Here is a 23,570-nt window from a genome sequence, read left to right as displayed (position 1 = left end):
ATGTTTTGTAGATCCTAATGTTATTTACTCCAGCAGGCAAGCAGGAAGTCTTTTCAGCAGCCGGAGAGTTCTCCTCTCTGGTCCAGTGTTGTTCTGACCGTCAGTTGGCTTAGAAGGTAAAACTATGTGCCACCCAACCGGTCTACAATGACTTGTGGTTAGGGAGCAGAGAAATTGACAGCGCAGTGGGAGAACAAAGGGATACCAAAGCAAACCCCCAAAAATCTCCATTTCCAACTTTCCTCATGGTGGGATGAATGTGCTGCTCTTTGAAGGCAGTGTCCTTACTGCAGGCAAATTCCTAGCTGATCCCTAGTAAATCCAAGTGGTGGTAATATCTTTATGCAACGGTGCCAGGAAAAGCTCTTTTGTGCCTCATATTTCGACTTCTTGGTAGGCAGACAGCCTACTGTACTACAAAGATGTTTGTTGGATACCACAGGCAGGCTTATCCACAGGTGTGAGTCAGAGTCTTTTCAACAGGTGTGCCCTTTTCAAAGCTAAAGTGGCAGTTTACAGCTTCTTGAGAACTTGTACACAATCCTTCCAATAACTCCTTCCATTGTGTTAAACCTTTGAACTGGGAGCAGAGTCAAATGTTCAGTCTGAAGTTATAATTACTTCATCATTGCAAAACAGTGCAAATTGTTCCCTGTCAGTTACTTCAAAAAGAATGAATTCAGGTTTTAGATTAGATTGTTTCAGACCGAATTACATAAACGTATGAACACTATAAATATTAAGTAAATGGACACCACTAGACTGAAGATAACGATTTAGTTTCACATTTTACATCTTGTTTAAGCAGATGATGGTGCAGCACAGCTGTCAGCTTTTAGCATGAAAGTCAGGGAATCAACCGCCATCATCGATGAATGGTAGCAGAGGTGGAACCAGGTTCCACCTCCGCTACCATTCATCGATGATAGCGGTTGGTTCCCTGACTTTTATTGACTAGGCACTACACCTGGAGGAACAGCATACCATTAGTTAGTAGTATTCACCTATGCTGGACCTCGGAAAAAAGCCCCACAGTCCCTCCTTTTGTGATATATAGCTTTTAGCATTACAAAAGAGTGACACAAGAGTCCAAGGGAGACCTGTACTGGCATTGCTTGAGTTAGACCGCCTTAGAAAAAACAGAAGACAAGATGCGTTTTTCGAAACAGGAACCGTTTATTTAATTAAATAGTACGGCCGGGAAAACAGTTATAAGCATGTGGTCTGAGGACTGTCTCATTATAGTCGGTAGATGCCCTTGTATACAAAAAAACACAACAGCTCATAAAAGTTTCCGGCGTACCATATATGGTGAGGAATGTTGGTTGCTACCTTAGGAGTCATAAATAATTAATTGTCAAATGGTTACTACATGTGGGTTGGACATTGTGGCCAGTGGATACAATGTCCAAATGTTCAGCATGGGGTGAGCATGATCACTACGTGTGTTAGGTCCCGATTGGCTATGTATTCCTAACTCATGTGGAATCTGACTTTATGGTGTTTTTAGGAACGCGCGTATTGTGTGCTTCATTGGGGCAATCTTTCCTGTCCATTGTTATGTCGCTGCATCTATCTGTGGGATTGATCAAGAGTTTCCTGCCCGAGTGTTTGCCTGCCAGCTACGCACCCGCCTACCTGTGACCTAATTATTCAGTAATCCTGGGCCTAGGTCTCGGGAACTATTTGACTACATATTTGCGAGTCAAGGTTGATATTGAGTTCAGAGTGTGTCATTTTATTTACCGGGATGAGATATCATTTTTATCGATGAACGCTGGACTTGATTTGGGGAAACTATAGTTCTTACTTAGACATCTGAGCACTTATTTGGACAGCGAGCTTCTACGTACTACGTGAACTTGTAATATGTTGGTCATGGGTACTTCGCACCCAGTAGTGGCTGAAAACGAGGTTGGACCACCTCCACTCCTCTGGGGCAAATGCAACTCAAAGGCAGCTAGGTAGACTAGTAACAAGTATTTCAACTGTACCGGAAAATGCAGAAACCAACTAATGCTGCAAATGCCAAGTACCACTTTACGCTTTGATTTTGAGGGGTTAGCAGGTTCAAACATTCATGGCTTGATGTGGTGTAGGGTAAGAATGGCTATTTCAGGTAGCACTTGTATCTATCACAAATAGTTTTTTGTAGGCATTGGTTTTATTAATATAAAACGCGGTAGTATATTAAGCAAACGTCCAATATATTTCAGAAGTTTATAGCCTCTTGTGTTTGTCACAGTAAGAACAGTTCTGCCAACTATGGTAAGCAGGGTTGGCACACGGAAAATAAGGGTTAGCTATAGAAATTTAAGTCCAGAAAGGTTTTATTAATATCCAGAAAGTTGTCGATACACAATTCACAAAATAAAACGCATGTCAGTACAATGAAAGTTGCAATAATACATTAATAAAATTTGGACTCATAAATAAAAAAAGAAGGGTAAAACAGTTGAAAAGGTCATAGGAACCATTGAAATATCAAAATATTTAGAAACCGTAAGGGGATTCAAGGGGGTTTTAAAACTTCTGGCCGAAATGGTTGCATTTGGGAACACCGCTTGGCAATTGTGTCAAGGTATATTGTGACAGGTGCCCACAAATCCAAGCGCTTCATTGCCATATGAAAGGAATGAACAAAAGCGGTATCTAATCTATGATTGTGGCAAACAGTATACCACCATGCCTTGTAAGAAATTTTTGTAAAATCTTTCCAATTTGCAGTAATTTGTTGAAATGCAACCGCTAACAACAAATCAATTTTGATAATAAGCGAAACATTCTCCCAACAAGAAGATAGACTGCCTAAGAAAACATTGGTAAAAGAGAAAGGACACTCAGTTCCATAAAACAAGTTAATTTGAGACCACACTTGTTTCCAGAAAGTATGCACAATTGGGCAGGAAACAAATCATGTGAAACAAATCAGCATTTGGGGAGGTACATGTCCAGCAAGCATCAGGAGCAGTTGTAAACCATTTACATAAGACATTGTGTGTCAAGAAAAGCCTATTCTACACAAAAAATCTGTGTTATATAGGCTGCTCTGGGTGACTTACGAATCTTGGTCCATATTTTGTTCCATAGGGACATTGGCCAGGATACCGTAAAATCCTTTTCCCATGCCTCTTCCGTTTTGGATTTCTGCCTAATAGAGTTTTTACCTTGTAGATAACTGTATATCGTAGAAGATTTGGGTGTGGTTTTTAACAATGTGTAGAGTGGTGAGGTGGAGTTAGGATTGGTGGGAACAGCGTGTGTAGCAGAAAGTTGGTTATATATATCCATCACCGCTTTTTTAAGTAAATCATATTTATGAATAAATGAGGCAGGCATATTAAATAATTTTCTAAGTGAAGCAAAGGGCAAAAAGTCTGATTGTGAGAATAGTTGATGGATCCAAACTAACCCTTTTTGTCTCCAAGACCACCAATAGAATGACTTGTTACGAATGAGCAAATTTTTGTTATGCCAGATTGTTGAGTTAAGGAAGGAATCCATCACATCATGAGTAGAGGGAGAAACGGATTTCAGAAGTTTGGAGGTTAATTTAAGTATGGGAGTAGATAAGGTCTGCAGTTTGCGTGAAACGGAAAGGTATTTAGTAAAGGAAAAGGGGGACAGGAAAAGATGTTCAATTGTAGTCCAAAGGGGACAATCCTCGGTAGAATCCAACAACCAAAGAGAAGCCTGACGTAAGAGGAAAGCTTTCTGATCTATCTGAAAATCGGGAAAATTAACTCCCCTTTATTTATTTATTTAAGCAATTTATAGAGCGCGCAAATACCCGTGGGTGACTCGGCGCTACGGACTGCAAGGAGTAGGTGTTATTGAAATGCTCATTGATTGAAAAGCCAGGTTTTTATGAGTTTCCTAAAAGTAGATAGCGTTGGGCATGTTTTTAGGTGTTGGGGAAGAGAATTCCATAACTTGGTAGTGGCAATGGTGAAAATATTGTCACCCCAGGATGCCTTATATATGCGGGGAACCCTTAGCATGTTGGCAGTTGAGGAGCGTAAGGTTCGATTAGGCTCATGGGCACAAAAGGCTTTTTTCAGAAAGTCTGGTCCCGTGTTGTGAATGGCCTTGAAGGCGATGCAGAGGGCCTTAAACTTGATGCGGCTTGATATTGGTAGCCAGTGCAGATTCCGGACCACCGGGGAGATTGAGTTGGACTTAGGGGTGCCTGTTATTAGTCTGGCGGCGGCGTTCTGCACCATCTGCAATCTCTTGATAATCTTTTGTTGGGCATTCATAAACAAGCCGTTACAGTAGTCAATTTTTGAAAATACTAGCATGCTAACCAGTGTTTTTCCTGCATGTGGGGGAAGGAACGGTAGTCATTTTTTAATCATTCTGAGAGTATAAAAAGATGATGAGACGATGGTGTTTGTATGGGCTAAGAAGGTTAGCTTGTCGCGAACATGACCCCTAAGTTTCTAGCCTTGGGTACAGGGATGGGTGGAGGTCCCAAGATGGTCGGCCACCAAGTAGGAGACCAAGCTGGATGTAGTTTGCCAAATATCACTACCTCCGTTTTATCGGAGTTCAGCTTTAGGCAGTTCTCAGCCATCCAGGAACTGATGGCAAGCATGCCAGTTTGAAAATTGGCTGCAATTGCTTCTCCGTCGTTGTTAATTGTAAGCACCAGCTGTGTGTCATCGGCATAGGTTGTCAACCTGATCCCATGGGTTTTAATTACCTTGGCCAGGTCCGACACGTAGATATTAAATAGTGTCGGACTCAAGGATGATCCTTGTGGCACTCCGCAAGGGAGGGTAAATGGGGGAGAGTTAAATTCGCCGAGACTCACCAGCTGAGAGCGATTAGATAGGAAGGAGGCCAAAAGTTCCTTTGCTTTAAGTTTGACACCTAAGTTTGAGACACGGTCGATCACAGTGGCATGGTCGACCGTGTCAAAGGCCGCTGATAAATCCAGCAATATCAGAATTGCTGATCCACCTTGATCCCGAGTGGCTCTGATTTCATCTGCTGCCTTAATTAGGGCAGTTTCCGTCCCATGGCCCCTTCTAAAGCCAAATTGTGTCTCATCCAAAAGATTGTTTTCTTCAATGTAGTCGGCTAGTTGCGTGTTCATTATTTTTTCAAAAATTTTGGCTGGGAAAGGGAGGTTTGTAATGGGTCGGTAGTTTTTGGTGTCTAGTGGGTCTAGATGCTGCTTCTTCAGCAGAGGTTTGATAGTTGCCCTTTTCCAGGCTGTGGGGTAGATACCTGTGTCGAACATGGCGTTGCAGATGTCTGCTAGGTTAGGGGCTAGTAGGTCAGGAATTAGTTTTAATACCGAGGGTGGACAAGGGTCCGTTGGGGAGCCCGATTTTATGGTTTGGATGTGGTCTTTTATTAATTCAGGTGAGACTTGATGAAAGTGCGAAAAAGAAGTGGTGGTGTTGTTATTTTCAGGAAAGATTAGGTGATCGTTTTTTGATTGCGTGGTGAAATTGTCGTATATTTTGCTTACTTTGTCTTGGAATGCACTGGCCAAGGCATTGCATAGGTCCTGGGTAGGGGATTAACTGTAGATCCTGATAGTTTAAGGACTACCTGAAAGAGACTCTTATTGGAGTCTTGGGCGGCTTCTATTTGATTGGTGTAGTATTTACTTCTGTCTTAGGACAAATTAATTTGGAAAGAGACATTCGAGATTTCTTATTATTCCAAAGGAAAGAGGAGAGGATTGAATTAATTCTCTTAAAAAAATTTAGCAGGAATAGGAACTGGAATATTAGAAATGGTATAAAGAATTATGGGTGACAACATCATCTTTATAGTATCCAAACGACCCCACCAGGATAAGTATAAGGGATGCCATTTAGTGGATAGATCTGAAATTCTTTGAGAACATTTATTCATACAGAAGGCAACCGTGTCCGAAATTATAGGGGTAATATATAATCCTAGATATTTAATGTGGTCAGGTTTCCATGTAAAATTAGAAGCACTAAAGTGGGCATTAAAAGTAAACTTAGTTAGGGGTAAAATCTCGCATTTATCCTTATTCAATTTGTAGCCAGAAATCGCAGAATAAGCTCGCACTTCTGCTAAAAAGGCAGGGATTGAGTCATTTGCTTGTGACCTAAAAAGCAGAATATCATCCGCATAAGCTGCAAGTTTATTATGGGAGTGTGATGTCTGAAAACCATATAAATTGGGATTTTGACTTCATTTAGAGAGGAAGGGTTCCAAAGCCAAATTGAAAAGGAAAGGAGAGAGGGGGCAGCCTTAACGTACTCCTCTACCCAAATCAAAGAATGGAGAGATTAAACCATTGGCACATACTGCTGCGCGGGCATTTGAGTAAAGAAGGGAAATCGGGGAAATAAATTTAGGGCCGAAACCAAACCAATTGAGGGTATAAAATAAGTAGGTCCACTCAACCCTATCAAATGCCTTTTCGTCATCCAATGCTATAGCCGCAAGTGATTGTTTTGAGTGAGAGGATTTAGACAAAACATTAAAGAGAAGCCGTGTGTTGTCAGTTATAAATCGACCTTTAACAAATCCGAATTGCTCTTTTCCCAACAGGTCCGGTAGGTAGGAGTCTAGCCGTATAGCTAAAGCTTTAGAATTTTTTTTATAATCAATATTAACCAGGGATATAGGCCTATAATTCTTAAAATATTTAGAGTCCTTCCCTTCCTTAGGGATGAGACAGATGAGTGCTTCAGAAAAGGAGCCCGAGGAACTACCTAATAAATTAAAAGGATGTATAAGGTAGTAAAGTTTGGGCATCAGATGTTTAGAGAAATGGAGATAAAACTCGACTTTAAATCCATCCGGTCCCGGTGCTTTGTCTATTTTAAGGTGTCGAAGGGCATCTGATAATTCTTGCTGTGATAAGTCTGACTCCAAAGAGGACAGGTCTGGAAGGGTTTGTTTAGCTTTTTGGATGTTGGAGAAAAATTGTGACAAGGAATGATCAGTGGGTTGTGTTTCGGAGCTGTATAATGATGTATAAAAGGAGGAGAATTCGTCCAAAATGTCTACATCTTTGAATTTTAAATTTGATTGTGCATCATAATTTAATACAATGTTTAATTTGTTATGCCTAACTTTTAAGTAATTGGCCAGCTTTATTTTTACCCCCATAAAATTTTGTGCTAGATTTTAGCAAGTACAATGAGGCATCTTCAGTAGACTTCTTATTAAATTGCAATTTGGCATTGATAAGAGCTGTCAAACAATATTTTGAATGAGAAGTATAATAAGAGTGCTCCAGTCTCTTAATGTCCTGGAGGAGGTCCTTAGTAAATTTACGAGCGCTTATCCGTTTCTTGGCCACAAACCCAATTATAAAATTTCTTGCAGAAGCTTTAAAAGCATCCCATACAGTTGAGAAAGGCATGGAAGGAGTCTGATTTATCTCGAAAAATTTGTCAAATAATGTAAGGAAGGAGGCAGTAAATTTTGGATCCAAGAGGAGGGCATTATTAAAACGCCACCTTCTAGAACCCGTAAATTTAGGTACACTGTCCAAGCCAATCGAGACAGGGGCATGGTCTGATAATAAAATGGGACCAATCTCTGCGCGAGTGAGAGTTTGTGAAATGGCGTGAGAGACAAATATGTAATCAATTCTTGTTTGGGTATGATGAGAGGGGGAATAAAAAGTGTACACTCTAGTAGTCTGGTGACAAAGATGCCAAGCATCAAGGAGTTTATGTTGAGTAACAGTGTGAACAAAGGACTTTTGGGGTTTATCAGGAACAAAGGAGAGAGTGGAATTCCTATCTATAAATGGATCAAAAATCTGGTTACAATTACCAGCCAGAATGAAGTTATCTTGTATGCAATGAGAGATTTGCCGAGCAAACTTGGGCCAAAAAGAGGAATCTCCACAGGTGGGGGCATAAACGTTAAGATGAGAGACTGGAACACCCTTCAGTGAAAGTTTAACATTCAGCCATCTACCATCATTGTCTGACTCTTGGGATATAAGTGTAAACGAAAGGGACTTACGACAAAGTATCATTACACCATTGCGTCTACCATCACCTGGAAAGTAAAAAACCTCACCCACCCAACCTCTTTTTAATTTTAAGGACTCAACATCCGAGAGATGAGTTTCTTGCAAAAAGGCAATATCTGCATCTAATCTGGCCAAGTGAGACAAAACACTGTCTTTTAAACGGAGAATTTAATCCCCTAACATTCCTTGTACTTAATTTCAATGACATAGAGTATTAGACACAAAGTGAGCAAAAAGTGCAATAAAGAACATGAGAAGAAATAAGAATTAAGAAGATAATTAGTTCAGAAATAGAATAGAGAAAGGTGAAAAAGTCTTATTACAAAGACCAAAAACAAAAGTCAGAGACAGCTATACTACAACGAAGGAACCTATTAAAAAGGTGAGAGAAGAGCGAAAAAACACGGGGGAAAAAACGACATGAGGAACACAAATGAAAAATGATGACAACACCCAAGAATAGATTCATGAAAATATCTAGATAGAAAGAGAAGAGGAAAAATAGAAAAGATAAGAATAAAAAGGAGATGTATAGGAGTAACATACCCACACATAGAAGAGTCAGGGAAGTAACACGAGGGGGGGTGAATGGAACCACATGGAGCAAACTGGGCATCCGGGTTCAGTCAACGGAGGACCAGGGGTAACCACGTCAGAAAGGTGAAGGATCTGTGACAACAAAAAGTTAGCCAACACAAGAACGTGCTATGAACACATAAAACCATGGGAAACATGACCAACGAGCAAACGTGTAATAAATACGAGAGAAGCAACAAGATTATCTAGGTTATTAAGCATTATAAAACGTGGAAAAGTAAAAGGAACAAAAACTATAAAACTAACAAATGATGCATTTAAAAAAACAGGTAAGCAATGAATAATAAGAACAAGAGAGGTTGAGCGATCATAGGATCAAAAAATAAAACAGATTGCAAATACAGCAGATGTTAAGAGTCAAGTTATATTCGAAGATGAGGATCTTGCAGAGTCCATAGCACTCGGTCTGCAGGAATTAATGAAGCTCTGTAGCCATACAGGATCTTCATAGAATGTTGTTCTGTTGCTGTAGGTAACTTTAAAGAGGCAGGGATGGAAAAGACCATAACTGGCACCCATCGATCTCAAAACTGGTCTCATATCAAGAAACGCCTTGCGCCTATTGGCAGTAGTTTTAGCGTAGTCTTGCGCAAAAAATAAGGTTGAACCAGACCAAGTAATACGTTGAGAGGACCTGACCGCCGACAAAACCTTTAGCAGATCAGTATATTCCAGAAAGTCTAAAATAACTCCTCTGGGCCGTTGCGTGGGTGAGGTACTTGAAGAAGGCCTAACCAGTCTATGAGCTTGTTGTATGTTGAGAGTTTTGCCATCAGCCATATGCAACAATTTGGGAAGGAAAGAATTAAAAAACTTGAGAGGATCAGACACTTCAATTCCTTCCGCCAGGCCGTAAATACGCAGATTATTCCTCCTATTGCGATTTTCAAGGTCCTCGAGCTGTCGTTGAAGCACAGAGACCTGAGATTGGAGCTGAGAGACAGTCGTATTCGTATCACTAAAGGAGGATATACTCTGTTCAACTGCGGTGACTCTTGTGTCAAGTTGAGACCAGTTGTCTTCAAGAATTTGTAACTTTGTATTAGTTTCCTTCATAAAGGGTCGAAGGGCCCTAATTTCTTCCAACAGTAACTCCATAGAAACAGATGAAGACGATTTAGGAGGAGAGGGCGGATGTTGTTTCAGACGTTTAGTAACAGATTTGCCAGGGGGTGCCGCAGGAAGATCCATGTTTGTCAAATTAGTCTGGGACGAAGATGACAGAGAGTCTTCCAATCTGGAAAATGTAGTGAAAATTCTTGATGAAGATGTGCTTTGGGTTTTGTTGCTTGAAAAATGCACCTTTCAATCTGCCCATAGGTCAAAAAGCTGCCTCACGTATCAAATCACAGGCAATTAAAACCAGTTGCCGTGAAATGAAAGGGAAAGATCTGTATAAAAAAATCAGAAATCAAAAATATGCCTGTCCAAGTTATGCAGTCAGTGGCTACTCTGTGGTGGTAAAACTCCACTATGAGGCAACATAACCCAAAAAAGGAGAAAAGCAAGCATTCTGCCCAAGTATTAGTAGGAGTAACGAATGTTGAGAATAATATGCCATCAATTAAGCCCAGTAAGATAGAGATGAGATCACAAAATGGCCGCTGAAGAGATTATTTATCCAGTAAAGTGAGTACATTGAGATGTGGGCTCATAGCAGTACTTGCATGCTTTGGGGCATAGTAATACAAAGCATAGTTCAAAACATGCGGGCAGAAGGGGTGTCAGAATAATTGTGGATGAAAACTGCCTCAAACGGTACAAGCGCAGGTAAATATGCAAATTTCAAAATGGCGGCCGTTACCGCGATGTCGCTTCTCACTGAAGGGAAGTTGCATACCAATTTTGCTGCGTTTGCGTGCCGCGTCGGGACCAGAGAAGGGCACAGGGCGCTCACCAAACGTTCCGATATCCGCCACTCCCCATCGCTAAGAAAACCGCAGCCGTGAAGCGCGGGACCGCCAAGTCGCTCCGCGGAGCTTCACCCGGACGCCTCCATGCTCACCAGGCGTCAAGCCACGCCCCCAGCTATAGAAATTTAAAGTAGGATTTAACCAAGTACGCAGTTTGCTTTCTCCAGTTGGGGAATACCAACAGTTTCTGGTAAATAAAAAGGCCCACACCTCACAACTAGATTTAGCTGCCGCCAATCATTGGTAGTGTCGTGGGCTCCGACATGGTGACTGTAGCTGTCTGTGCTAAAAAGAGCACTACTTTGGATGGTCCCCAAAAACCCTAACTGAGTCTAACACTCTGTCAGTGAGCAACATGCCAAATTTATGTAGAGCACTATTCACTTGCAACAAAGGTCTCTTGTACCATAAAATGCAAATTTATTTAACTAACTAGGGACACTGCATACAAACTCATAATGGCGTTAATAATATACAATACCCTGTCGATAACAGTGTAAAAGGTTCCATGCAGAAAGTTAGCTCCTGCCTCGCTCTGCCAGAATTGAGACCTACGTGAAACTGAATTATTTCAAGTGGCGATGTGTCTTTTGGGGTTTTGAGAATAGGACATTGCTTGCCATTGGAATGTTTTCTCAACTATCAAAAGCTTTTCCTCAGCCCCTTCCTGGTTGCTAGTCTCTACCAAGAAGTGGACTGTTAACAGTGAGAAACCCTGCAGAAATGATTCGCCTGCCTGCGACAGCAGCAACATCAACAAGCAGTGACCTTTGCACACGAGTGAGTAATGTTTCGCACTCTGAAGAAAACAGAGAGGCTTAAGGGCAAAGCAGGACATGGTCTGTAAGAGCTGAAGTTGGATGATGGTAGCTCACACTTGTTTGTGGTCTGTCCCATCGACTTCTTCAGCTCGTCTTGCACTGCTAGCAGTGGACCCTCCCACTTGTAGGGGAGGCCTGAAGAAAATTGGGAAAGCGCTCCTCACCGGTGATGATGATCTTTAGGTAGGCAGAACAGTGCCAATAATTCTTACATTTCTGTGGTAAGCACCTTTTACAGGCAGAAGACCTCATGGCAGCATTCAGTGTGACTGGGTCTTGTGTTACTTAGGCGGATTAAGTCATATTACAGGCATTCAGGACTTTTTACCTACTTCAGGTCCCAGCAGTACCAATTCTTAGTTTCTCACTCCTCGAGTCTCGTCCCAATTCTGTCAGGTACACGTCAAGTTTCCTTGACCTGGTCCAGTTCTTGCTCTTTGCTGGTGCACGTGGCGTTTCTGTATTAGGTCAAAGGTGATCTTAATATATTCTGACCCACAGGGACAGTTTATATCCATAAATACGGGCGGAGTTCTTTCTCTCCAGCAGAGTTTGGTGGTTTGTTGGAGAGCAGCGACTTGTTATAACAATATGGAGAGCACCTGCCTGGGGACTGGTGAGACGTGCCTGTTGTGGAGATAAACTTACCAGGTTGGTGAACATTTTTAAAATGGGAGCTGTTCTGTACACTGGCACGGTTCCAGAAACTTTTAACCCTACATGAGTATTCAGATAAAGTCCAGAGTAACTTTAATTTTCTAGCGTGTGCCTTCTGTTTTGCAAAACATCAAGGGCTTCTGATGGGGGTGATGAACAGAATATTCCTCGGATGTGTGGGTTTGTAGAAAACCTATGTCGCTATATCGAATTGGTAGTTCGATGAGAGAATCACAAAGGGGTGTGTACTTGTTGTATAGGAGGTTGACGTGAGGATCTGATTAGTGAAATAATGCTACAGGATTATTTTTCTAAACTTTTCAACTTGTAGAGACTGTGACATGATTTAGTGCTGGATAATTCCGTTTAAGGTAATGGAAATATATATATTTTTAATGCGAATGAAATACAGAGGTGGGGTGGGGGCGTTTAAGTCTTTGGACAGTATTTGGCTTATTGAAATGATTCACAGAAAAGTGGGCTTTTTACTCTCCTCTCTGGCTCACCTGCCATTCTCGTCTGTGTTGAGCCTGCAGTCCAGATAAAATAGAACTCCAGCACCATGGTTTGGAGAAATCTCTCCAATTCATTTAAGTGTCTTTGTGGTTGTTATTTATATTTTCTTATTTATTTTGTTGCCGGTGCTGACAGCTCCCCACGGGAGCATTCTTATAATTGCTGACTTTTATTTTAGAAGAACAGGAAAAGTGAGAGTGCTCGCCTGGCACCGAGGTCTCCACCCCCTGAAGAAGAGATCTTCACCACTCTGACATAGCTTACCCGGCTTCAACAACCCCTCCCCGGTGCTTAGAGCAGAGAATGTGTCGGATTGCTCAGCTGTGCTCAGTCACAGCCGAGAACGCCTTCGTTTTAAGTCCTGTTTAAACCAGATTTCCACGCGCTTCGCTGTCCGTGGGTGACTCATGTTCGGGGAGATGATGCTGCCCTCGTAGGTGGTGTGCTGCCTGCGATGCCAGAGAATAGCGTGTGCAGCCTCATTGAGAGGCGCCAGGCCCTAGCCATGGTGCACGCGCCACCTCTCACCTCCCGGCCAGCCTCTGAGCACAATGGTTCGTTCTTTTCCATGGCCCCGATATCCTGTAGATGACTTTAGAAACTGCACGCGGTTCACTCCCTTCATCTGCGACGCTGGTACTTCGGACCGGACTCCTGAAGCTGTGACTGACACATGATGAGCCCGACCTGTGTAGCTGCACCGACTTCCCTCAGCGGCGACCCTTCCACCTGAGCTCGACTTAGCTAGATGCCTGACTCTCCGCAGCAGTAGCCCAGGGACCAGGGCTTGACATGTCTCTTCTGTGACCTGATATATGAGCCCTGCGCGTGATTGTGTCTAGGGCTCCTTTGCTGGGATTACGGTACCTGTGCCGACTGCCAAGCTGTGTGAGCTACGACCCCTGGTACTCGATCTTGAAATGAACCAGCTGGACTCTCCTCAGCTTTGGCCCTGTTACCCGACAGTTGAAGCTTGATGTCTGATTCGTTGTGAATCGCATACCTGAGCAGGACTTGTAATGCTATCCTGATAACTTTATCTGTGACTCCAGTTCCTCAGTCTGAGCGTAGCTCTTGTCTTAAATTCCTCCGCAGTGCCTCAAGTGCATGGTGTGGAATTGAGAAGCTGTTCTGTGCACCTTTCATAACTGGGATGCCGGTACCTGGACAGGAGTTGTATAACTGCCCGCCTCTTATTGACTGGGACTTGGGAAGCTGTTTTCGGCACTGGAAAGCACATTTTTATGGTAGTGATGCTGCCAACTTTCTTCAAATGTGATACTGGCAACTGAGCTAGAGTTAAAAGAAGTCTGCAGTGAAAGGCCGCTTTTATTTTCGAAGCATCTTCATCAAACCTTTGCTCCTGCTTCTGAAGGCATGGCTGTGGCCAAGATCTGCTAGTGCTGGGCCACCTAAAATGTAGGGGAGCAATGAAGGATGGTTGCAAGGTGGCCGACCAGCATACAGACAGGTAAGTGGAAGTGGCCACCAGGAACTCATCCCCTTAAGTTTCGTGGGTGTGTGAAATGAATAGAGTGCCTGGAGGAAGTAATGGCAGAAGGCAGCCGGCAGCTAGAGGGGGAGAATGTATAGGGAACCAATACAATTCTCTTTTGAGTAGTTGAAGCATTTGCATTTGAGCATTGTTATCACCCTTCATACCCCCTATCCCTGAAAAATGTAGAGCCCATTTGAAGCATATAACAGTTCATATATCAAATATGTTACTTTTGCTCTGTGTACATCTGTTAAATCTTTGATGAAGTCTTCATTCCCTCGCACTCTCTATCCATATTGTAAACTCCAGAGCACAATATTCACACAGCCGGGTCAAGGCACTTATGATGAAACATTTGGGGTCAGTTCAAGATACCGTGTTAAATTCAAGCTGAACAGTGTCCTTTTTAGATTAAAATGAGTTTCTGCATGGGGACTTTGGTCAACCGCTATCACACCCGAAAGAGGATCAGAAAGATCTGCGTGCTTCTCAAGTACATGTAATCTTGTGGTGTTTAAAACACTTAATATTGGAATAGGAATGATAAATGCCTTCCTCATTGTAAGACTGCACTCCTAACAGTTCACGATTTGCGGCACATCTGTCAAATTAAATCTGAACACCGGAAAACTGCGTGTGAATAGTTTAGCTGTGTGATTTTTAGCAAACACTTTTCCTCAATGTTCGCCCACCTTAACATCATTTGGTTGAGTTCTGAAGAAGCAGATCATCCCGTTGCTAAAGAAAGTACGAGTGTCTTTAATTTAACAAATGTAATAGGAAAGGAGACATTTCACAAACAAGTTAAGTCACATGCAATATATATGTCGTGATTCTGACTCATTCCACTGCAGTACAGTCACTGAGTTTGAATTAGAATCACATCGGAACAGCACAGAGCACATCACCTTCTACTCCTCTCCTGACCTTTAATTACACACCATGGCTTTGTAACTTCTGTACACGTATTGGCCTGGACAAAGGTTATTTGTGTGCCCACAACATATTGCACAATCACAGCCACTTCTGTTGTTATTCTCACATTACCAGACGCATTTATTTACGTTTAAAAATATGTTGGGATTTATTTGTTCTGTTTTGAGATCTCTGCACTGTTTGGTTGTAAAGTCATCACCAAATAGCTGTATGGAATTGACCTGCCGGGTATACAGATAGATGCTAGTGCAATTTGGTTGTGTAGCCTGCTTCTATACGGCAGTGCTCTCTGTGTTAAATGGACAATCTCAAAGTAAAGTTCATATGGTTACTCCACAGGTAGCAAAGTAAAAGCTGTTTTGCTCACTCCAAACACCTAACACTAGAAATTGCTCTTATCTCTTGCCTGGTAATATCACTTGTGTATGTACTTTATAAGATCATACACTGCCAAATATAGTCTAACTTTAGGCAGTGTCCACTTCACTCCTCACATTTTTAAACATAAGAGGAAGGATAAGAGAGGCACCTGATGAACCTAAGAACCTTACACTTAATTTGTCTCCTGCACCTGCTGTCCCTAATATTAAAACAACCCTGGTGTTATTTAAAATATCTTGAGCTACGTTTTCCATCAGCAATTTCTATTCATGTGTGCTGGGTTCCTGATCATCTATACGCATAAGTTAAAATTGTATTAAAAGGCTCAGCACTGTATACTTCATCAACCCAAAACCAGATTATTCACAATTTAGGAGGAAAAACAAAATTTTCTACTTTTTCTATGCAAAAGGGCTGACATGTTTCAGTGTTATTGTCAGTTTACAGTGCTTTCGTCAGGTCCCAAGTTCCTTGCTAGTTAGTAGTCCGTACAGCATATACGGGATCTTCATGGCACCTTATGTGAAAGATGTACTGCTATCTGCCAGCTCAGTGTAGGATTCCTCCAAATATCATGTAGAAGCCATGAATAAAAAAAAAACAGTTTTACAGCCATCAAAATCTTAAGCACTCCCCCTTACTTATGTTTTTCTTCTCTCTTATTTAATGAGATGCAACAAGCGCACCACCAAAAGTCTAGACCCTTGCACCAGCAAGTTAACAATGGTCACCATGATCATGTGGCTAGCATAACGATGCAACAACACAAAGACATCGCATAGTATCAAACTTGAGTACCATCTTGGTGTAGCAATACACCATCATTACCTGTGTGTTTCAGCTCTCCTCTTTAATGGGTGATGCCATATATGACACTAGTAGTCTAGGCATTGGGACCAGCACTTGTAAAATGATCAAGTAGGAGATATGTGGCAGATATAATGACCAATGTCGAGATATTATTGCCTAACATGACACATTCAGGCACCTCTTGAAATGACAAGATATTTCAAATACCAGTTAATGAAATGCTAGGAAAAAGCATGGACACACTCATAAGTTATTAGTCAGCTCCATGGGATGCAAAAGATTGTACGACAGAAGCACGCATGAGTAAACCTCGCTGCCCCAACAACGATTGCGTCTTAACAATGCATTCCTTTACCAGGCAATTTTGTGGTAAATAGATGATTGGTAAAGCGATATGGGTGATAAAGATCACACCCCATTCCACCTGCCCTGAACCCTAAAACCCGGCCCCATGTACTAAACCCGACCCCAAACACATCCTTGAGCCCTAAAACTGCCCCAGTCTTGAAAATTGTCCCTCCCCCACCCTGAGCCCTAAACTCACCCCACTTCCTAAAAGCTTCCCTGGTCGAGCTCTAAAACTGCCCCCAGCCCTGAACTGTCCCTTCCCCCCGTCCTGAGCCCTAAAAACTGAGCCCCCACATCCTTAAAACTACCCCCACCACCCTGAGCCCTAAAAACATCCCCCACCCCTGAAAACATCCCCCACCCTCTGCCTTGAGCACTAAAACCTAGCACCCTACCCTATAAACATCCCGACCCCTAAAAACTGCCCCCCAAAACACAATCCTTGCTCTTCCTATGCCTGCCAATCCACGCATCTAGACCTCGCACTACCTTAACCAAGCGTATGCGTGGTTCAGGCAAGCGTGGTTCCACTTGCAGGGAAACAGCACATGTGGCTCAGTCTGCGTTGTGAAGGTTGTTTTCCAATGCAGAAGTATCGTACTATGTTAACGGTATATCTGCTTAGATCATATGTAAGACCTCTGCCATAGATCATATGTAATCCATTGGCTCCTGAATTAGGGATGGGTAGATAGAGTTAGAAAAACGAATAAATCATTCCAATATTGCCTCAAATGTCTTGTGTATATTTCCCAGGATCTTTTCTATTGTGTCTCCCTTAATAATGATGATCTCACATAAGTAAACTCCATTCTAGATGCTCACTGAGACATGATATACTTGTTTTGAGAGTAAATATACTTTTATGTTCCTTTCTCCAACATATGGATGCTGCTTTATATGATTCCTTGAATTAACATTTTTAACACTACCCATTTTAACGAATAGCTCTTGTTTGAGTAATGTGACATTAACTTGGTCGTTCTGTTTGCTTGTTTGATCATACTGTAATATTATTGAATACACATTTTGAACATCAATGTAGCCATGACAGTATATTGGATTTGATATAGGCAAGTCGAAATGTAGACATTACAGGTCTTGCAGTTAGCTATGTTGTCTGTGTTCTAATATGTTTCTGGTGCTTAGTCAGGCAAGTCAATTGGCAAATGTTCTATTTCCCTATGAAAAATATTCTTTGACTGGAGACATAGCGTACAAGGTTGAGGTAATAATCTTTTTAGGTGATAGTTGACATTGAAAAAATTGGTCACTGATTTCAGTCGCCTCCTTTAAGGCAAACCTATGTCTCGCAAATTGGACGGATCCCACATTTAAGAACCTGAACAGTATAGCATACTTAGTTACAGCTGTCATTGCCTCCTGTAGCTGTGTTTCTTGGTTCTAACAAATAATACTTTACTTTATTTACCGTTTTGTATGTGTGTGTATATATGTACGTGTGTGTGTGTGTGTGTGTGTGTGTGTGTGTGTGTGTGTGTGTGTGTGTGTGTGTGTGTGTATGTATATATATATTCACATAAAAAACCATAGGTTTCACACATGTTATAGTTAGGTGGATATTTCACTCGTAAAAAAACAATGAAATTCCCCCGTTATAGTTGGTTCAGATAACTATAACTCGCGCGCCCGCAATCCACTGCTCATGACGTCACATATTACATCACTCATGACATGGTCAGTGGCATCACTCATGACATCACTGATGACATCATCCTTGTGATAGAGTGGCGGCCGCGCGAGTTATAGTTATCTGAACTAACTATAACGGGGGAATTTCATTGGTTTTTTACGAGTGAAATATCCACCTAACTATAACATGTGTGAAACCTATGGTTTTTTAAGTGAATTTGCAAGGTTTTTTAAATGCTAATTCCTAACTATAACGTGTATGAAACCTATGGTTTTTTCAGTGAATTTGTACGTTTTTTTAAATGCTAAGTTATGTATGTATTATTATTTTTTTTTATATATTTATTTTACAATAAAATACGTATTAAAAATTTTTTTAAAAATGTTTTTTTTGTTTTTTTTGGGGGGTTTTTCACCGTGCGCGCACCCCCGCGATTTAAAAAAAAAAAAAAAATTAAAATGTTTTTTTCTGCCTTCGGTGTCCTTCCGGGACCCCCTGACAAAGGCTAGGGGGTCAGGAACTCTCTACCCTGCCCCCTTTTCACGTTCGCCACCTTCCTTTTTCACTCTCGCACTGAAAACAAACAAAATGGCGGCCGACACTTCCTGATTTAGACCGATTCGACCGTTGACTAACCTGTAACCACCAATCAGAATTACGCTCGCGCACGTTGGGGTGCTCGCACGGTGCGCGCACGGTGCGCGGCTATAGATATGTATGTGCTTTTAACTGCAATTTTCTCAGGAACTACTGAACAGATTGACTCCATATATGCAAAAGGCACATCCCTGAGCTGAGGACTACCTCTCTGCCAAATTTCAAGTAATTCTTTTCAGCCGTTCGGGCTGTACCTTGGACTAAAGGTCCCTATGGAAAATTGCATGGGGAAAATGCGTTTTGGGACCCCCCTTTTTTCTCAGCCCCCGCTTGACGAATCCCCTAAGACTTTCAGGGTAGGAGCGGAGCGGAGCGCCCCACCTATTTTGAAAATTTCGCGAGGATTCGTCAACCGACGCCAAAGTTATTCCAAATAGAATGTTGCGGATTTCCTATGGAAACACGGTCCTAACTATAACTATCTACTGGCGACTGCCAGTAGATAATTAATATTCATGCTTTACTTCTCTATGGAAATAAGCTTTGTCCTCCATCCTTATTTGTTTTAGTTAGAACATTTTATTAAAAACAGTTGCTTTCCTTGTGTCTAGAAGTTGTGCTGTTGTTGCGCTTGAATATTAAAAATTGCCCCGCTGGAAGGGTGTTCAGTAGAGATCAGAATTGGAAAGATCAAAGGATATACAATGCACTGTAGTCAGTTGGTTTTTGGGGTACTCTGGTTTCAAACTTGCTTTCTTTTAAAATCCTGTCCAAGTACAGAAAGGTGACTTGCTGTTTGCAATGAGGCCGTGTAAATTGGACGTTCTCATAATGGCAATTTTCCAAAGGCAGAAAAACTATTATAGTTAGCTTTCTGTACCAGGCTACATAGGACATCTGTTCAGCACTTCTATACATGGTCTCAAACTGCAAGATATCAATGCTGGCCTGACTTGGCACCAAAGTGTCCCCCATGGAGTTGTCACTACTCAGTTTAAGGGCACTCTGGACTGTAACCATTGTAGCCGTCTAAGTGGAGTTGGTGTAGAAGGCATATATGTCTAATGTGACGAGCATCTCATGCATGGAAACAAAGTCTGAAATTTGTTGCAGATTCCGTGCCTACATGGCATATCATTGATAGGAAGGCATATATAACCCTAATTACCACAGGAAAAAAATTCATCACATTTTGAATGATGCTCTGAAAAAGAACCTGTGCCAAAGACAATTGGGAAACCGAGTGGTGGAAATCTGTTTTTTAAAGTGTTTGATATAATATAAAATCTCAGGGTTTGTATCTGCCAAAAAACGGCTTCTTCCAGTTGTCCCGTTTTTACGTTTTCAGCCACTGGCATGATCAATTTTGAATCTATTCAATAGGATAATGAACTGAGACATGATAGTTATTAACTTTACTGTCTTGAAGCCTCTTGTACATACATCCCCTTATCACCTAAAGTCACAGTGGGCCTCTTTTCCATGAGGTTGATTTCAATTGCAGAGTTGTTGTTTCCATATTTTAGGACTTCTTTCTCACTCTTGTTAAGTTTTGGTAGGTTTTTTCATGTTTTCATTATCAACTTTTCCACCTTTCTAAATATACTTTTTAGAAATGGTTTTTCCTCAGAGCACTTTGTTTTAAATTTAGGTTTAATGCTTATTGAGTAATGTTGAATAGTAGTAGACATGCACTTTTATATCGGTCTATTAGCACTGTTTTGATATTCGGAACAGTGAGTGCAGGAGACAGAGTAAGCGTGAGTTTACTAGCTGTAGGCACTGATGAACATTTGTGTGCCGTCTATGGGAAGGGAATCAATGACTTTTAACAAGCGAATTTGCTCTTGCTTGGGATATTTTCGCATGAGCGAATGAAATCGTATATAGTTGCTCATGCAACAATGGAAATAACATAAGTGAGGTGAGGTGTATGGTTTCCAGATGTACTTCTGTAAACTCTTGTGAGTTTCTGAAAGTTGTAAATCTTGGTCATGCATGATCTCAGACCTGCGGGTGCACTTTTGTGACTTTAATTTAAGAATGGGGGTTTTAATATATTGTTTTACATGCACCCACATACACAGGCCACTCTGCATCAAACGTAAAATAAGATAAAGCTGGAGACAAGGTCGAGAGCAGACGCACAAGACTCCTGTCCTTGGCTCCTGCGCAGCATCACACTCAGACTACAGCATCCATCACAGCCCCGGCTCAAACAAACTGCCAAACACTCCCAATGAAGAGCTCCGAGGAGCACACAGCCCTGGTCAAGGACAGGTCCAGCTAGTAGAGAGGCGAACACGAGCAACGCCTCGAAGACCTAAGCGCTCTCGTGCAAACACAAGCTGCATTAAAATAGCACTGCAGGGCACGGCCCACAGCGCTTCGAAGACCTAAGCGCAAACACAAGCTGCATTAAAATAACACGGCAGGGCACGGCCCACAGCGCCTCGAAGAATGAAGCACTCCCGCGCAAACACACGCTGCATTAAAATAACACGGCAGAGCACGGTCCACAGCACCTCGAAGAATGAAGCGCTCTCGCGCAAACACACGCTGCATTAAAATAACACGGCAGGGCACGGCCCACAGCGCCTCGAAGAAGGAAGCGCTCTCGCCCAAACACACGCTGCATTAAAATAACACGACAGTGTTTGGGTGTGAATAAAATCAATCTGGCCAGTTTGCTACCACTGTTACTTTATTTAATTATTTTTCATATTTTTAACCTTTTATTCCAGATGCTGCACCTTAGAATTAAAATACGACATTTCCAGCAAAAATGATTTTCTTTTTTGGATCCATTTCACAGGGTGCGCAATTAAAAGAGAGGAAAGAGAGTGAGAACCCCATCTTGAAGTCAAGGTTTTCAGTAAGAGAAGAACTGCTAGACAGAAAGAGAGGGAGGAATGAAAGAGTGGGGGGGGCAGCTGAAGCGGCAGAGCAGAAGCGGACACTGTATTTTCCTTCTCTAAGTAAGAAGGAAAAGACAGAGTCCTGTTACTTCTCTGCCGCCCGTCCTCGAACGCCAGGAAACGCCGAGCTTGAGGGGTGAGGAGGAGGGAAAAGAGTTGGGGGGGGGGGGGGGGGGGGCAGCTGAAGCGGCAGAGCAGAAGCGGACACTGTATTTTCCTTCTAGTAAGAAGGAAAAGACAGAGTCCTGTTACTTCTCTGCCGCCCGTGAACCATGTGAAATGAAAGCAGGAACAACATTGTTGCCTTAACGCTTTTACTCACCGGACTTGAAACGCCGATCCAGCAGCAAGGAAGAGGCGACCCCACATCCCGCTCCGACCGCGCACAAAATGGACGAATCTTCCGACGCTAAAAAAAAACGCCCACCACGTGTAAAAGGGGCGGAAAGGGGCGGGGCTTAAAAACCTTGAAAGAAGTGGAAAAACACGCCCCCAAATCGGAAAAAGACGGGGCTTGTTTGGAGAGACAAAGCTCTACTCCAATGGCTGACCAGCATTTAAGAGGCCAGCCAATGGAGAAGAGGGAAGAAGAGGGGCGGGTTCAAGCCCCACTTCTGAAATCATTAAATCTCGCGAGCGAGACCGCGCAAGCGTAGCCTTCGCTAGCCGAGACCTAAAAAGGGGAAGTTTTGTTAAAATTTCGTGAAGATTCGCCAAACAGTGCTCAAGTTATTGGCGAAACAAACATTTTCCTATAGAAACTTTGGCCATAACTATAACCACCTACTGGCTATATACATATCCTCTGCACAGATTTTGAAAGATGTGTGTAAATATGCTGCGCCATTCCACACCTGTGGCAAACTCTGAGCAATGATTTGGGTCAGCAGGGGGGTTTGGGATTGGAGTGTGGAGGCCTAATGACCAGAGTACTCTCAAATGATAAACACCATCCTTGTCAGGGTGTACCACAAAAAGTGACTATTTTAACCTGAACTCAACCATCTGGTAGCTTGGCACAAAAGCAGTTAGGCTTAACCTAAAGGCAATTAGTGAATTCTATTTGCAGCATTCAAACAGTGATAAAGTAAAAACTCAGCACAAGAAAAATTCCCAATCAGTATAGCAAAATAGTCAATTGTAATAAATAAAATTACATCAAAGCAATAGAAATCCAATCAATGGAGCTGTGGTTATGAATGTTTGCAGCTCTAGGTGAAAAAAGCGCCAAAAAGCACAAGGAACCACTCTTGGTAATCTGGTTGTGCAGGACTGGGTCAAAGTCATAAGCTCAGGCAGACCACAGTAGAGCGTAGGTTGGATACAGTGATCAGATTTGCCCTGGTGAAGAGTTACATTCTCACAGTCCAAGTCTATGCTGGGTTCCTCAGCTGGAGCTTCACATTAGCAGGGTCCGCAGGGAGTCCATGTTCGGCATGAGGAGCAGGTTGCCGCTGGAGTTTTGCGATGGAGAGAGATGTGGCAGACGTTGCTGACATGCTTTGTCATAGCTGCAGTGAAGGATAGGTAGTCTCTGGAGCTTCGCATTGGCAGGCATTACAATCATTTCTTTGTGCGAAGAGTCCCTTCTGCTTTGAGGTGGAAGTAGTACATTCTGAAGCCAGCCAAGGGGCCCGGACCTGGGGAGCAGCTCTTGGGGGCTCAAGACTCACTCCAGCATACTGCAGTAGCAGGGCTCAAGCAGGTCCAGTTGCTGCTGGTCAGTTGTAGGAAAGACCCTCTGTAAGCTTGTTCAACTATAGGCAGACTGACCCTTGGAGTCACTTCTGTGGATTCTGGGTTGAAGGCAAACGGATGCAGTCTTCATTCTTCAAACAGCAAGCAGTCCTTCTGAATCTTCCATAGGTCCAGACATGTTCTATTGAGAGTTTCTGAGGGTGCTATATTTTATACCCAGTGCCAGTCTGTGTGTG

At 42.4% G+C, this 23,570-nt stretch overlaps 1 protein-coding gene across 6 annotated transcripts in view; it reads left to right on the top strand.

The window, feature by feature from the left end:
• TAOK3 (TAO kinase 3) overlaps positions 1–23,570 on the top strand; it is a 1,246,906-nt gene that overhangs the window by 160,402 nt on the left and 1,062,934 nt on the right. Inside the window, exon 1 of one of the 6 annotated variants that reach the window (XM_085636071.1) lies at positions 12,893–13,965. The exons of the other annotated variants lie outside the window; for them this stretch is intronic. The gene's annotated coding sequence lies outside the window, so the exon portion shown is untranslated. Of the gene's footprint in view, positions 1–12,892; positions 13,966–23,570 lie in introns of those variants that run through there. 6 annotated transcript variants of the gene reach the window in all.

The sequence above is a fragment of the Triturus cristatus genome, chromosome 11 (genome assembly GCF_964204655.1).
Source record: "Triturus cristatus chromosome 11, aTriCri1.1, whole genome shotgun sequence".
Taxonomy (NCBI): Eukaryota; Metazoa; Chordata; class Amphibia; order Caudata; family Salamandridae; genus Triturus; species Triturus cristatus.
The sequence above is the reverse complement of the archived record's forward strand: the minus strand, read 5'-3'. Positions and strand labels throughout refer to the sequence as shown.